The sequence below is a fragment of the Nipponia nippon genome, unplaced genomic scaffold (genome assembly GCF_047370975.1).
Source record: "Nipponia nippon isolate SJK-2023a ecotype South Korea unplaced genomic scaffold, ASM4737097v1 scaffold_1, whole genome shotgun sequence".
NCBI classification, from domain to species: domain Eukaryota; kingdom Metazoa; phylum Chordata; class Aves; order Pelecaniformes; family Threskiornithidae; genus Nipponia; species Nipponia nippon.
In genome coordinates this window covers 125,272,339-125,285,543 of record NW_028262290.1, presented here as the reverse complement: position 1 = coordinate 125,285,543, position 13,205 = coordinate 125,272,339, and positions in this window count along the sequence as shown.

Sequence of the window (13,205 nt, the reverse complement as noted above, 5' to 3'; positions counted from 1 at the left end):
CAGGAGGACTGGAGTCTGAAGAAGAGACTTTTGGCAGCATGTTCTTAAAGCCAGGAAGAGCAGCTCAAGAGGGCAGTCCTTCCATGCCATGTTTTGTTTGGCTCAAACAAGCAAAAAATTGTAAAAAGGATTATTTTGTAGCTATGTTAAAAAGTGCTATCTGCTCCTCTAAAGAAGGGAGGTGGTTTTTTTGTTTTGTTTTAACCTTTCCTGTGAGGGAGGAACTAGTATTGGGAAGAAGAGGATTCTTGAAAGCAGCTCCTGTGATGGTGTGGGACAGGAAAGGAAGCTGCTACGAGCAGACTCCTCGGAGCCTGATGATGCCGTACTGGAGCTTGGTAAGCTGTTCAGGACCCTTGCTGTTGATGGGGGAATGTGACTGGGCAGTCGCACTAATGCTGTGTCGCTTGCCAGCGTTCACAACTTCCAGCACCTGGGCGATGTCTTCAGTGCCTGAAGTTTCCCCTCATGGTCCTGTAGCTTTTTGAACTTTAAAATAGGGGAGGAAGCACTATCCCCTCCCAAGTCTGTTGAAATGTACTGATGGAAGCGCATGTAAGAGGGTATGGTATTGGTTAGACTAGCTGAGGAATTTGAAACGGATGGTACTGTCCTCAGCGGGACCTCTGGGTACGTACAGCTCATCCCAGCTCTTCAGGGAATCGGATCGCCTTAGCATCTTACCACACTAGAAGTGTCGTACGCTCTGTTAAGTGTTTTGGGTTGGAAGGAGGGGAAATTGCAGTGCGGTGTTTGTGTGAAGAGGAGAGGCAAATTATCAAAATCTGTGTTTAAAAAAGGCAAAACATCGAGGAAAAACTTTTTCGTTTGGGGTTGTTAGCTTGGGAAACGAGGCTTAGAGAGAGATGATGTGATCTCTGCCTTTCCTGCTTGATGATTTTTGAACCTGTTGTGCAAGTTCAACAGAGATTGCAAGTCCGTGTTCCTTACGAGTTTGGTGGAAATTGGTCATCTGAGCCAGTACTCCTAGCGAGAGGCTGTTACTTGAGTGCAGCCCTCCTTGCACACCAAGAGTCTGCCTGAAACACGGATACAGGGCTGTAGCTGAAGGGGGCAGGGGGAGGGAGGGAGGGGAGAGGAAGCGTCAGGAGGTTCGCTGGTGAAATTTATTAAGACATGGAGGAATCCAATAGCTGGTTTCCAAGCCATCTACTTGGCTCTGCAGGACTGCTTATTTCTCAGTCTGAACAGGCATGTTTTAGACCTAATTAAAAGAGCTGTCTGGTTTCTAGGCAAGAGAAAATGAATCCCACAGTTAAACTGCAGAGAAACGGGGCTGTACAGTACCATCCTATTTCAGCCTAATTGATACCAGGTGCTGTTGAAAATAGTTGACTGCAGGCTTTTATTAGGCTGGATTTCACTTTTGTGTAAAGCCACCTAGATTAACTAATCGCTTAGCCTTTGGGAGAAGGTGAGGGCCTGGCAAGTAATTCGGCTCCTGTTGGAAACTAATTCTGTCCTCCCGAAGGGTGGGATGTGTAAAAACAGACTGTGTGATTTAGCACGTTCTTTAAATAAGCAAGTAGTGAACTCCCTTCCATGCAGCTAATAGAAATGCTCATTACTCGGCAACACTGGCTAAGTTGAAAAGTACAGACCGTGCTAATCAACAGCGAGTGTAGTTGTTTCCTTGCATTGCCTCCGAGGCCTTGGGGGTCTCTGCAAGGTGGCTGTGTGCTGCTGGGCGTGGGACGCCGGTGTGCTGCCTGCAGTAGGCACGGATGCTGACGGAGGGGGCGGTTGGCTCCTTCCTTGCAGCAGAAGGTCATTGAATGTCACTGGTGATTTTGTGGGGGTCTTGGAATGGAGTAATTAGCGATGGAGGAGAGTAATAGCTGGACTCGCTCACTTCTCTCTGTCCTTGTAATGCAGCAGTTGTTCACCAGCCTTGACCCAGTGAGAAAAGTGACTGCATGTGAACAGTCCCGTCCAGCTAATGAATTAAAAAGCTAGGCTCTAAAAATAGAGCCTGATTCCTACTCTTTTATCTACTCACTCTCCGAGATGGGAAAAAACCACCATCTTTTTTGCCCTTGTTACAGCTCTCTGCTTTTGCAGCACACACAGGTCTAGTTCTGAGAGTATCAAACCAAAATACCCAGAATGATGGAAACACTGCTTCAGCCACAAAAAAAGCGATTCAGATTTGAATTGGACCCTCTTTTCTGGGGCTTTGAGCAAGTACCAACTTTTTGATCCAATCCTTTTCAAGTAATTGCTTGAAATGTAAAGCTGTATAAAAGGATGGAGAGCCTGTGGGTTGTTCATCTCTTCATGTGTCAGGGTTCTGAATCAGCCTCAATTTAATAGTTACACGCAGAGTGTTTAGGTTGCAAAGTCGAGCTCCTGAAGGTTAGGAAGTGCCTGAGCTACACTGCTTACGCAACCTTTAATTCGGCGGCTATCCTGCTCTTACCTGACGTGCCAGAAGAGGCCTCTGGCAAAGCCAGGACTGGAACCCAGTTCTTCTGGGCCCCTTGTCACTGCCTGAAATTTAAGAGAGCATGCTTTTCTTCAGTATCAAATGATGTTCAATGATATCCTATAATTAAAGGCTCTTATGTAATGAAGATGACATTTAATCTCATTAAATACTGTCAACTCTCCATCGTTCAGGGAAATGGAGAGCTGGGGTATCCTGGAGATCAGGGAGCTCAGTGGGAGCAGATGAGTGATTAAATTAAGCCTGACTCTGTTCAGATCAATGCTGGCTAGGGTTGCTCTCTCAGATGGAAGGTAGCCCCCTTCCAAGCCTGCTCAGGTCTCCCTGCATTGCCTTCCCGGTACCAGGCTTTAGAAAAACCCTTCCTAGTTAATATGCTGGACCTGAGCTGGCTCCTTAGGGGTTATGCAGCCTGTACCTTGTCGCAAAGGGGCTGTAGAGGCATACCTCTGGACCCAAGCCGAATGTCCATGTGCAAGTTGAGAAGTTCCCTTGGAAACACAAGAATCAAGAGGCACATTGGAGGGGAAAAAAGAAAAGGAGAAGGCAGAAGAAGAGGACAAGTCAGCTGGCTTCCAGCGGGGCTCGTTAGTACCCCAGTGCTGCCCGGTGACAAGGGCGCATTGCAGAGGAGGCTGTGGCTAGCCAGGGTCCAGCAGCGTTCGTCAGCCAAGTTTGTGTGATGCAGTCCCCGGGGTACAAACCTGGCTGGACCCAAGTCTCAGCACAGACCTAGCTCAGGGTGCCTGTGTCTCTGGTGTTAATTTGCAACCGGGCAGCAGCTGCACTTCACCAAACCCAGAGCAGAAGGACGGTTCTCGGTTGGTGCTGAGAACCGTAGACTGTGAAAGCCACCACATCCAACGCCCGAGCCCTCCGTCTTCCAGGCCTCTTTGCCAGGCTGTGTGTCAATAGCCAGAGTAGCAGGCAGAAACCAAGACCCTATCAATCACACTCTGCGTTGTGTTCGCACGTGTAACGAAAATGAGTCGCCATCCCCAGAGAGCTCATAGGCCGAGGGGAGGAAATAGCTCGTTAGTCCAGTGTTCACTCACTCATTTATTCATATATTTTTCTTCCAGCATTGTTTTTCTGTGACTAACAAGCAATTATTTGAACCCTTTCCTTGTATGAGAATCACAGCCCTTCAACTCATCTGCTGTTACAATCCACCTGCCTCTCTCACGGGTTTCGTGATTAGTCAGATGAGTTTAGATAGCAAGTTACACAACCTTTTTAAATAATGTGTTTTGAGCTTTGTGTTTTCAGTTCATTCAGAGCTATATATAAAAATTATGTCTTATAAGTTGCTGTGTTGTTTGCAACTATGTGGAAAGCAGTTTTGTTAATGCGTGGTTAAACAAAGTCATAGTAAAGCTTTTAAGTAAAATAGAAAATTTTGTATTATTTTCACTTTGTTTACAAGTTATTGCTACAGGTGTTGATGGAGCACATCTACTTATGATCTTTTTTTACAGAAGAAGACACAAAGTAAGATTCAGCTACACAAGAAAAATCAAGGACAGATATAAACCAGTTAATATTTATAAATTTAGGAAAAGAGGTGGAAATAAAAGGAACCTTCTTGATTTTTTTTTAAATAGATTTATACATACATTCTTTGTACAAAATACATGATTCAATAGGTTTTATTGAATCTGGAGAATCTAGTTCCCAATCTTAATGTAGGTAGTTTTATTTCTGATAGATGCCTGGTTGTCCATTCTTAATAGGCAGAGACTGAAAACTAATAGGAACTGATAGTGAGATAATAAGTTTTTCATGTTAAGGCCAATGATTTGTACTGGGAAGACGATAACTGCCCTGTACGTGTGATACCCATTTTAGATTATTATTTGCTGCTTGGGTTTTGGACCCTGTTTTTCCCAAACAGCAATTTTACAGCAACAGTTATACCATATTCATGGGAAACACAAAATAAATTAATTATTAGGGTGGCTTACACTGGAAACCCAATTCTTAGATTTATGATTTATGTTGCTGAGAAGGAAAAAAAGAGAAAAGAAAACAACCCACTGTGAACAAGTGAATCACTGCTCTGATGCCTCAGGCTAAATGAAAAACTCCGCTATAGTTATTATTTTCATTGGCTAGTTTAATAAAAATACAAGAATCGTAAAACTATGGAAAACATATGGCATACATGAGTTCTATTTTCTCCAGTGATGGTTCCATCCTTTTAGGACTGAAAACTTTAAAATACCTCTCTAATAAACGATCTTGCCTTCTAGTAGGTGCCGTTCTGGCAACATTCTGAAGTTTTAATTTATTTTAAGAAAAATAATTTTAAAATAAGGAAATAAGAGATTTTTTTTTTTTGAGCCTGAATAATTATTTTAGCCAAATTATGAGTGTGCGGAAATGAACTGCAGAGCTGGAATTTTGTCCAGATCATAATGAACACTGAAACTTGATGGTTTTTGCAGATTTTGCAAATTGTCCTAAAATCGTATTAATTGCATTACAGTTTGAATATTGAATTGTATGGTCCTTTCATAGGAACTTTGTAACAGCAGTAAAGGTTGAAGCAATTTCATCACATGCAGAGGAGGAGGAGGACGGAGAACCGGGGAAGCGACTACCTTTCTTCTTTCCCCACTTTGGCCCCTGAAGTGGTTACCCTGGACCAGCTCTTTCGGCACCTATCAGCCAACCCAACCTGACCCATCTCATTCCTCCTGGGTTTATTAAGGCCCTGTGCAACAGGGTACTGCTTGCTGCTGACTTGGGTCTTGTTGTTGTTGTTGTTGTTCAATATCAGTGAGATTGCCAAAGTTGTAGTCGTTTGGGTTTGTAAAAAATGAGCTTCTTGGCTTTGTGCGCCAACACTGTTGTCAGAAGAGCTGACTCCAGCTGTCTGTCAGGCGCAGTGGGGAGAAGAGGTAGGAGAGCAGTAGGTCTAAGCTGGCCAGCTCTGAGGCAGGAGACTTCCTAATTCAAAGATAGACCCAGCGTAATGTGTCCCGCCGAGATCCGTGACCCAGGACCGGATTAAGACTTGGCGTTGCCTCAAAGGGAAAAAAAAAAAAAAAAAGCGTGAGCTAATCAAGCCCCTGGCTCCGGTGACAGAAGCGGGAATACGGCATTTGGCAGCGCCTGGCCTCCCACCATGCAAATGGCCATGCAGGGCCAGTCCAGAGGTCTAAGCATGGTGTCTGCTTCTGACTGGGGCCAGTGATGGGTGTTTGGAGAAAGATTGATGAGCACGGAGCAAGCCCAGCCCCACATGTAGCATCTCGGGTTCTCTGAAGAGCAAGGTAAGGATTTCCTCGCACCGTGGTTGCCCTCGGACTGTCCTGCTCAATGACCACAGCGGGACCTGCGTGCCAACAGCCACCCAGGGCAGCTGCAAGCTGCGACATCCAGAGATAGCTGGGAACTCCCACGGGGCTTCTGGCTCAGTGCAAGCGCGGGCTGGATCTGTACGCGGGATGGCATCTGAAGGTAGATAAAGAGAAAATTATTGCCTTGACTCATAGGTGCCCCCTGTTATTTGAAATGGGAAGTGGAAATATAACCTGTTTTGATGGTCTGCTCCTGGAAGCTCACTGAACCGGAGACTTTCCAGATGACTCAGAGCAAGACGGCTGTTGGCTGAGAACTGCTGTGTCAAGGATTTGGCAGGATTATGTAACAAGCAGTTGTCCTTCACCGCTGGTAATGTGCCTTCTCCATGAGATTTATTCTTACAATTGACCACTTTTGAGGAACTGCAATAAAACAAAATGGCAAGTGCCTGGAGGCATTTTCAGGGTGCAGCTGAACAGACCTATTCTTTGTTTCTGGACGTTGTGCTACAGTTGTTCAGGAAGAAAAGACAAAATTTCACTGCTAGCCTCATGATGCCACCCATTCCTTTGCAGTGGCCCCGTTTAAGTTGTGTTTAGCATGGCGTGCCTTGCTCTATTTAGCAAAAGCACTAGAAGTAGTTGTGGAGAATGTATCTGTTTCTTTGCAGTTAAAATTGCTAAGGTTCAGAGAGTGATCTTTTTTGCTTTTTGGGAGCTGGGGCAAAGCTGGCTGCTTTTGTCTTCTTGAGTTTTGCTATGTCTCTTTCAGTGCCCCTCCTGGAAAAGTTTGTACTGGATTGAGCATTGGTGAAAACTGTCAGTGTTTGTAGCTGGAGGTTAAGAAGATCCTTTCTATCCTCAAAAAAAGTGTTCAGAAAAAAAAAAAAAAGAAAAAAGAAATAGGAATGCTCCTTTTTGTTAATGTCTGACATCACCTTTTGGAGAAGGTAATTGATTGTGGCAGGGAGTTCCAAGAGTATTTTCAGTCCTTGGAGCGGTGTTTGAGACCCTAGCTGGGAATCGCATGTATTCGCTGATGTTCACCTAACAATAGGTGAAGTGACCACGATGATTTTATTAAAACTGTAAGTGCCTCACCAGGAGGGTTTCTGGGCTTGCCCATGATCACTAGAAGGAATGAGAGAATTTGCTTCATTCCTTCTTATTTGTAATGGTTTAGAGCAGAAAGTTCTTACTCTGACTTACCGTAGAGAGCCAGTTTTCCTGCGTGTGAAGCTGGTAGCTGAATCTGCCTAAATGCAGGTCTGTCTTTATTCAGGAGGCTGATAATATCCAGCTCTGTTTCCATCACATCAAATACAAATCGTCCCTTAATAGGAATATTATTGTGTCAGGAGTAATCTGGGCAAGTCGCTGAGGCATAACACAGACAGGCCCAAGATTCAGGACAGCCAGAGAGGTCAGTATTTCCACGGCTTGTACAAGTGCCAAAATTACAAGTGTAGATTAGTTTGGATCCACAGCGATGTTTGTATCCAGAGATATCCCACAAACGTATTTCTAAGACCCTGTGAAAATAATTTGGATCTTACACTGGCGTTACATGATTATAACCTTTTTGCTTTCAATAGAGTTATTCCAGATTTATCTGGAATCTGAGTTATTTTAAGAAGCGTTGTGTATTTGCAAAATAGTTTGAATACCTAAGGTTTGTTTCTAGTAGGCTTTCACTCTTGCTACAAATGCCTTGCGTAGAATTTTATGAGAGAAACTACATTTGTTTTAACAGTTAAGTTTTTATAGCTGGAAGCAATTTTCTTTAGTGTAACATTTCAGAAGCCCTTTATGGCTAGCGATATTTCATTGAATGCCTGAAGATTGAGACCTACTGCATGACTTTATCATGTATAAAGCTTATTATATGACATAATTTGGTGCATAGCAGGCTTATTTATTTAAAAGGTCACACAATCATATTTCACCACTGGTAATGGCATTTTTATCCATTTAATAGGTTTATCCCAAAGCATATTTATTCCTAATGCATTTTATTCTGAAGCCAGTTAATAACTTTAACTCTTCAGGCTCTTAGCTGAATAGAGAAGCCAGCATTTCGGAACAAGAGTTTGACCAGTTGGGCCTAATCCAGGAGGACACAAGGTCTGACATGGTGTTTCATGCATCATCTCCTGATACAACTCAGCACCTTGAAGCATTAGGTCTTAAGTCATCTTTTGACCTCCGAGTTAGCCAGGGTGAGACAACGATCGGGAAAAAAACACTGCGCTATATAGAGCCACTGAAAGTCTAAAGCTGTCCTGGCCCTTAAACTGCCAGCTACCCTTTGGGTAGTTACAGATAATAATTCCTGGGGCCAAAATATGTCTTGGTTTATTCCTCAGAGTAATTTTACTGATTTGAATACAGTTGCCTTTGTTTTGCCTGGATGTAAATAGGCAGTCCTCTCTCTCAGGGCCAATGCACAGGGACCAATAGCACCTGTAATGAAAGGCTGTTTGTTTTCTACAATCTTGGGCTATTTAGGGCCCAGATACAGGTAGCACTTGCCTCTGTTCATGACTGAGCTGCGTTTTCTCTGGGATTTTCCTTGCAAAATATGCCAGTAATCACAATAAACTTGTGCTGCTCCAGAGGAGAGAAGCAAGGGCGATACACAAAACCTTGCAGGAGCTGTGGGTGACATTTCTGACTTTGTGTCCCCTGCATAGCACCTGCAGAAGTTTTCCCAAGAGGAGGAGAAGGCATCATTTGCATCTCTGCTCTGCCCAGGGCTGAGCTTTGTGTTTGTGTTACACTGCGTCCCTCCAAGGATTAACATAGTTTACAAAGAGAAAAAGCAAACTGGATTTATGTTTTAGTGGCCTGGCAATTTCAGAAGGGAAATGGTGGAGCTGAGCTACATGACTTCCGAAGCAATGGTTTTGATCTGGCGGCAGCAACGCCACCACGCTGGGGATGTCCTGGCCAGCACTGTGCCAGTGCCACGCAATGCCAATGTGATCGCTGGCAGCCTGCAGCTTAGGTAACTTCCTAGTGAGCATGGGTGCTTGAAATAAGATACTCTGCAGGACACTGTGATATAAGAGAGTTCAAAAAAGGCAGCAGAAAATCCAGCCTTAGAAAGATGCTTGCTACAAAAGCCACCAGAGGGAGAAATGCAGTTGCCCCTGGAGAGGACTGGGTGGTGGGGAGAAGGGACTGGCAGCTGTCGGAGCGAAAGGCAGCAGTTGCCTGCTGACTGTGCCTTCAATACAACACTGCTGGTTTCTTCTCCGAGACAGTACAATGTGTCATTAGAAATCACCTGTAGTTAAGTCACGTAGGTCTCGGTGTTTCAGTGAAAGTAAAGGGTAGCAATTTGTGCATCCTTTGCACAATCCATTCTGCTTCTCTTCCAAAAATCATGATTGGCCCAATCAAGCAATAAATATTCTCATCTTTGTTTCATTAGCTGATGATTTTATTTCTGGATAAATAGATGATGTACCAGCAGATTAAGTAACTTCTAGCACAAAAAGGAAAAGGTGGGCAGTGATATTACTGCTATATAATATAGGCTTAGTTAATGCAAAATTAATGCTTTGTCTTTCTGGACTAAAGGTCCAAGTCCTCACCTTCCATTAAAATCTGCAGGGACAGCTGAAGCTAGTTGTAATATGTCACTATTGTAGTTGTAATATGTCACTATTGTATGAGGTTATTTCCCATCATTTTGACCAGCCTAGGCAGCCACTGGTATTATCAATTTATGTGAATAAAAAGCACACCTGCAATCACACTAGGTAAGAGAGAAAAGCAGAAGCGTTACATCCTTCAGGCCATAAACCGACTGCTAAAGAGCTGAAGCAGGAAGAAAGTTACCCTATGGGCAAGTTAGTATATAACTGTCTATTATGAGCTTTTATATCTTCCTCCAAAGCTCCGATACTTGGCACTGAAGGACAGGATGTGAGCGCGGGGGAATGGTTTGTGAGCCAGTTCCTCTGTTTCGGTTATACTTAGCTCCGTGACTGCACCGCTTCCAGTACCTCAGCTAGTTGCATTCGTGTCATGTAGGCATGCCCTTAATGGGTAGGCTTTAAATGATTCTATATTTAGCTTTTGCTTCTTCCTAAAGCGTTCTGCACACATTTTCAGCCTATGAAGGGATGCGATGACAAGCTGAAGACCTCTGGGACCTCCTTATCAGGATTTCTCTTCAGCAGAGAGGGAAAAAAAAGTGCAACAATCTGAAGAGTTAGATACACAGGCGAAATAGAAATGGAGAATAAGTAGGGCAAGGGGTCAGAAAATACTGTGTAGGGCTTGACCCAAGCTGACTCTAATCAATAGAAAAATTTCCACTGGCTTCCAGAGGCTGAGATCTGTTAGATGAGTTATTGCTATTTATATCATCTAATGTAGGAAAGAAGTCACGGCTATAGCTATCATTATAATGACTTTTAGAGGGCAATATTTAAGCTAGTAACTGAAGATAGCAAGTAAATCTTTGCTTTAAAGAAGCTGGAAATGCAAGGATAGGTTTGGTATCAGTTGCCTCACCTAAGAGAAGTGTACTTGTATGAACTAGTTCCACCTGCAGTTGTGGAGAACAAATTATTCAGGACAGATAGATTACTGAGGGTTTCAGAAGGGCATCATCAAACAGACTGACTGGGCAGAAAAACAGTGACAAAGTATTTGATATGGGGGAAAATAACTTTCCTTGTACATAAGCCATTGTAAGCTGTAAATGACCAGGGAAGAGAACTTGGACTCACTGTAGATCTGTGCAAAGGTCAGTGTTGTTCTGAGCATCAGTCAAAAAGACAAATAAGAGGTTAGGAATTTTTTCCTGAGGTACTAAGGAACAAAGAAACAGAAAACATCAGGTGCTGTTGGGGCTTGACAAGATGCTGCTCCTTGGCACTCTTCATGTAGACAATTTTTTTTCTTTGCAAAGTATATGTTTGGGGATCAAATTAATATTATTGTAAATGTGCCAGGCACTGAAGAAATTCAACTTGTCCAAAAGCAGACAAATGCCTGCTGGTAGAAACTCCTACGTTCCTGGGTGGTGTGTGGATGTTTACTGGGATTAGGAGGGCCTCTCCCCACGGGGACAGAAAGGTGCAGGCATTCTGTCCCGACCTGAGCAACCACCAGCATTTCAAGCCTGAGGAAAAAGAGTCATCAGCCTCCACATACCTCTGGTGAGGTGGCCAGAGTGCATCCTGTCCCACCATCCAGCTATCAACTGCACTTAACAGTTAAGTCAGCATTAGTTGCTGCAACACTGTTGTACTGTCTCCCATCCAGAGGTAGAAGAGTCTGTAGCACAGGTGGGAGTCACTCTGCAACCTCTGGAATTTAAACATGCAGTTTTAGCTGCTTCACGTGTGTGGGGTGGGGGAGCAAGAGGAGGAAATGTTTATCTTCCTTCCCAGGGGTGGGAAGGGGATTGTAGAAGCTTTCTGTCCCACCTTCTGGGCTTTTCCCTCTCTTCTGCCCCTTCAGGTGTCAATGCCTCACTTCAGTCTCTTCCCAGAACCACAAGACTTCTGCAGAGAGCAGCACCCTCAGCAAACGGAGGCTGAAGGATTCAGAGGACTGACCAAACACAAGGACTCCCAGTCACTCTTCAGGTGGTCATCCTAGTGCCCGCCCGTCCTTCGGGTTGGAGAGGTGCCACGCCATTGTGAATGCCAGCAGTACGCTGCCTCTCCATAATGCCAGGATTTTGCCCTTCGCGGAGGGGTGAAGGACATGGAGGGAATCACGTCTCCTCCTGGGGCTAAGGGAATATCCACTGAGCATCACAACTAGAAGGGAAGTGGCAGCTCAGCAAGTAACACTAGAGCTTTAGGGGCCAAGCTAGGGCCAAAGAGAAGCCCCTCAAGAAGAAGCTTAGGTACCACGACTTGGTCAGCACCCAGAGCCACAGGTTATTATGCCAGGCATTTGGTTTTGCGGGGCTTGGAAGAGGTAGGTGGAAAGAGGCTCCAAGAAAAATTTGGCTCCCCTATTGCAACCCATTGGCGGAGCATTGTCTTCCCCCAGGTTACAGGACAGAAGAAAAACCTTGATGCTCTCTAAGACAGTTTAGTCCTCCAAAGACTGAAGCGCCTCTCATGGACTACTGTGGCAGTCCATACCTTCGTGCTGACCAGCAGACCTATAGGATAGGAGTGGACAGGGCCATTTCTGAGACCTTCTCCATTAGGAACTCCAGGATGGGAGTTACACTGGTTGCACCATCCTGTGGCTACCCACAGCCAGCTCTACCTGCTGGACCTTCTCAGGAAACATGCCTTTGGCCTTCCTCTGATGTTGTGGACAAGGATCCTGAGTGGAAGGCTGGGTGGTGGGCCCATTACTTGCTTTTGCCGTACTCCGTCCCTAAGAGAAGTGCTTGGCTCTTGCAACCCACGTGTGTGTGTGGAGCCACCTCAGGGAAGGAACCAGAGAGGACGTAGTATGGGAGCATAAGGAGCAGTCCAGGGTCATTAAGGAAGGGGTTGATCTGAGATATGAGACAGAAGCAAAATAAAGGCATTCTTGAAGATGGGTGAGGGGTGGGTCCAGGGCTGCTAAGTGCAGTGCCAGAGGCTGAAACTGCTATAATGAACCCCGAGAGTCTCAAAAGCAGATGGCAGAAGATATTAGAGGCTGGACTCCCTCTGGGACAAAGTTCTGTCCTGGCGGTAAACAGGAGAGACCAAGATTGGGAGCAATAGTGTGACGGCCTCTCCCTACGGTGTCCTACGAAGCTGTGTACGTTGCCTTTCCCATTTGTCCCGCCAGGCAGGAGCAGCAGCATTTGTCCTTGCCCACAAAGGAAGTGGAGGAGCAGTCCTTCCCTTTATTGGCCACTCTCAGGAATGGAGTCCACGGACACGAAAAAACCGGAGCCTCCCTTCAGCACCACAGACTGCCTGCAGGCCAGGTGGACCTTTGGTCTGAGTGCCAGTGTCTGCATACTCACCTCTGAGTGCACCACTTCCACCACCGCCTGCAAACTGAGGTCTCGTGCCTTATCCAACAGCAAGAGCTGAAGTTCTGTAGCTTTTTTAGGAGTCTCAGTGAACATCTAGTGGTGGTAACCCACTGGTTAGTAAATATTATGTAAGCATCGTGTATAATCCTTAATGCTTTGCCAAAATCCAAAAATAACCAACAAAAAAAAAATCCCAGAGACAGAGGATGCACGGGCAGAGCGTACTCGCTCTGCTGTTGTTCCTGATGTTTAGCCTGGTTTCCTAAGAGAACGTGATTTATACACAGTCTTCTCCTTTGAGGTTGTTGGCCAATTTCAGCTGTTGAGAAGTTTGACATGGCAGGATGGGCTAATCTCAAATACATGATATCTGAGCTCGGTCCACGAAGACCAGCAGCCAGGCAGAGACAGAGACCCAGCCAGGTGCCCCGAGCATGGGAAGGGAGGGTGGTACGTCGTGCCCCACACC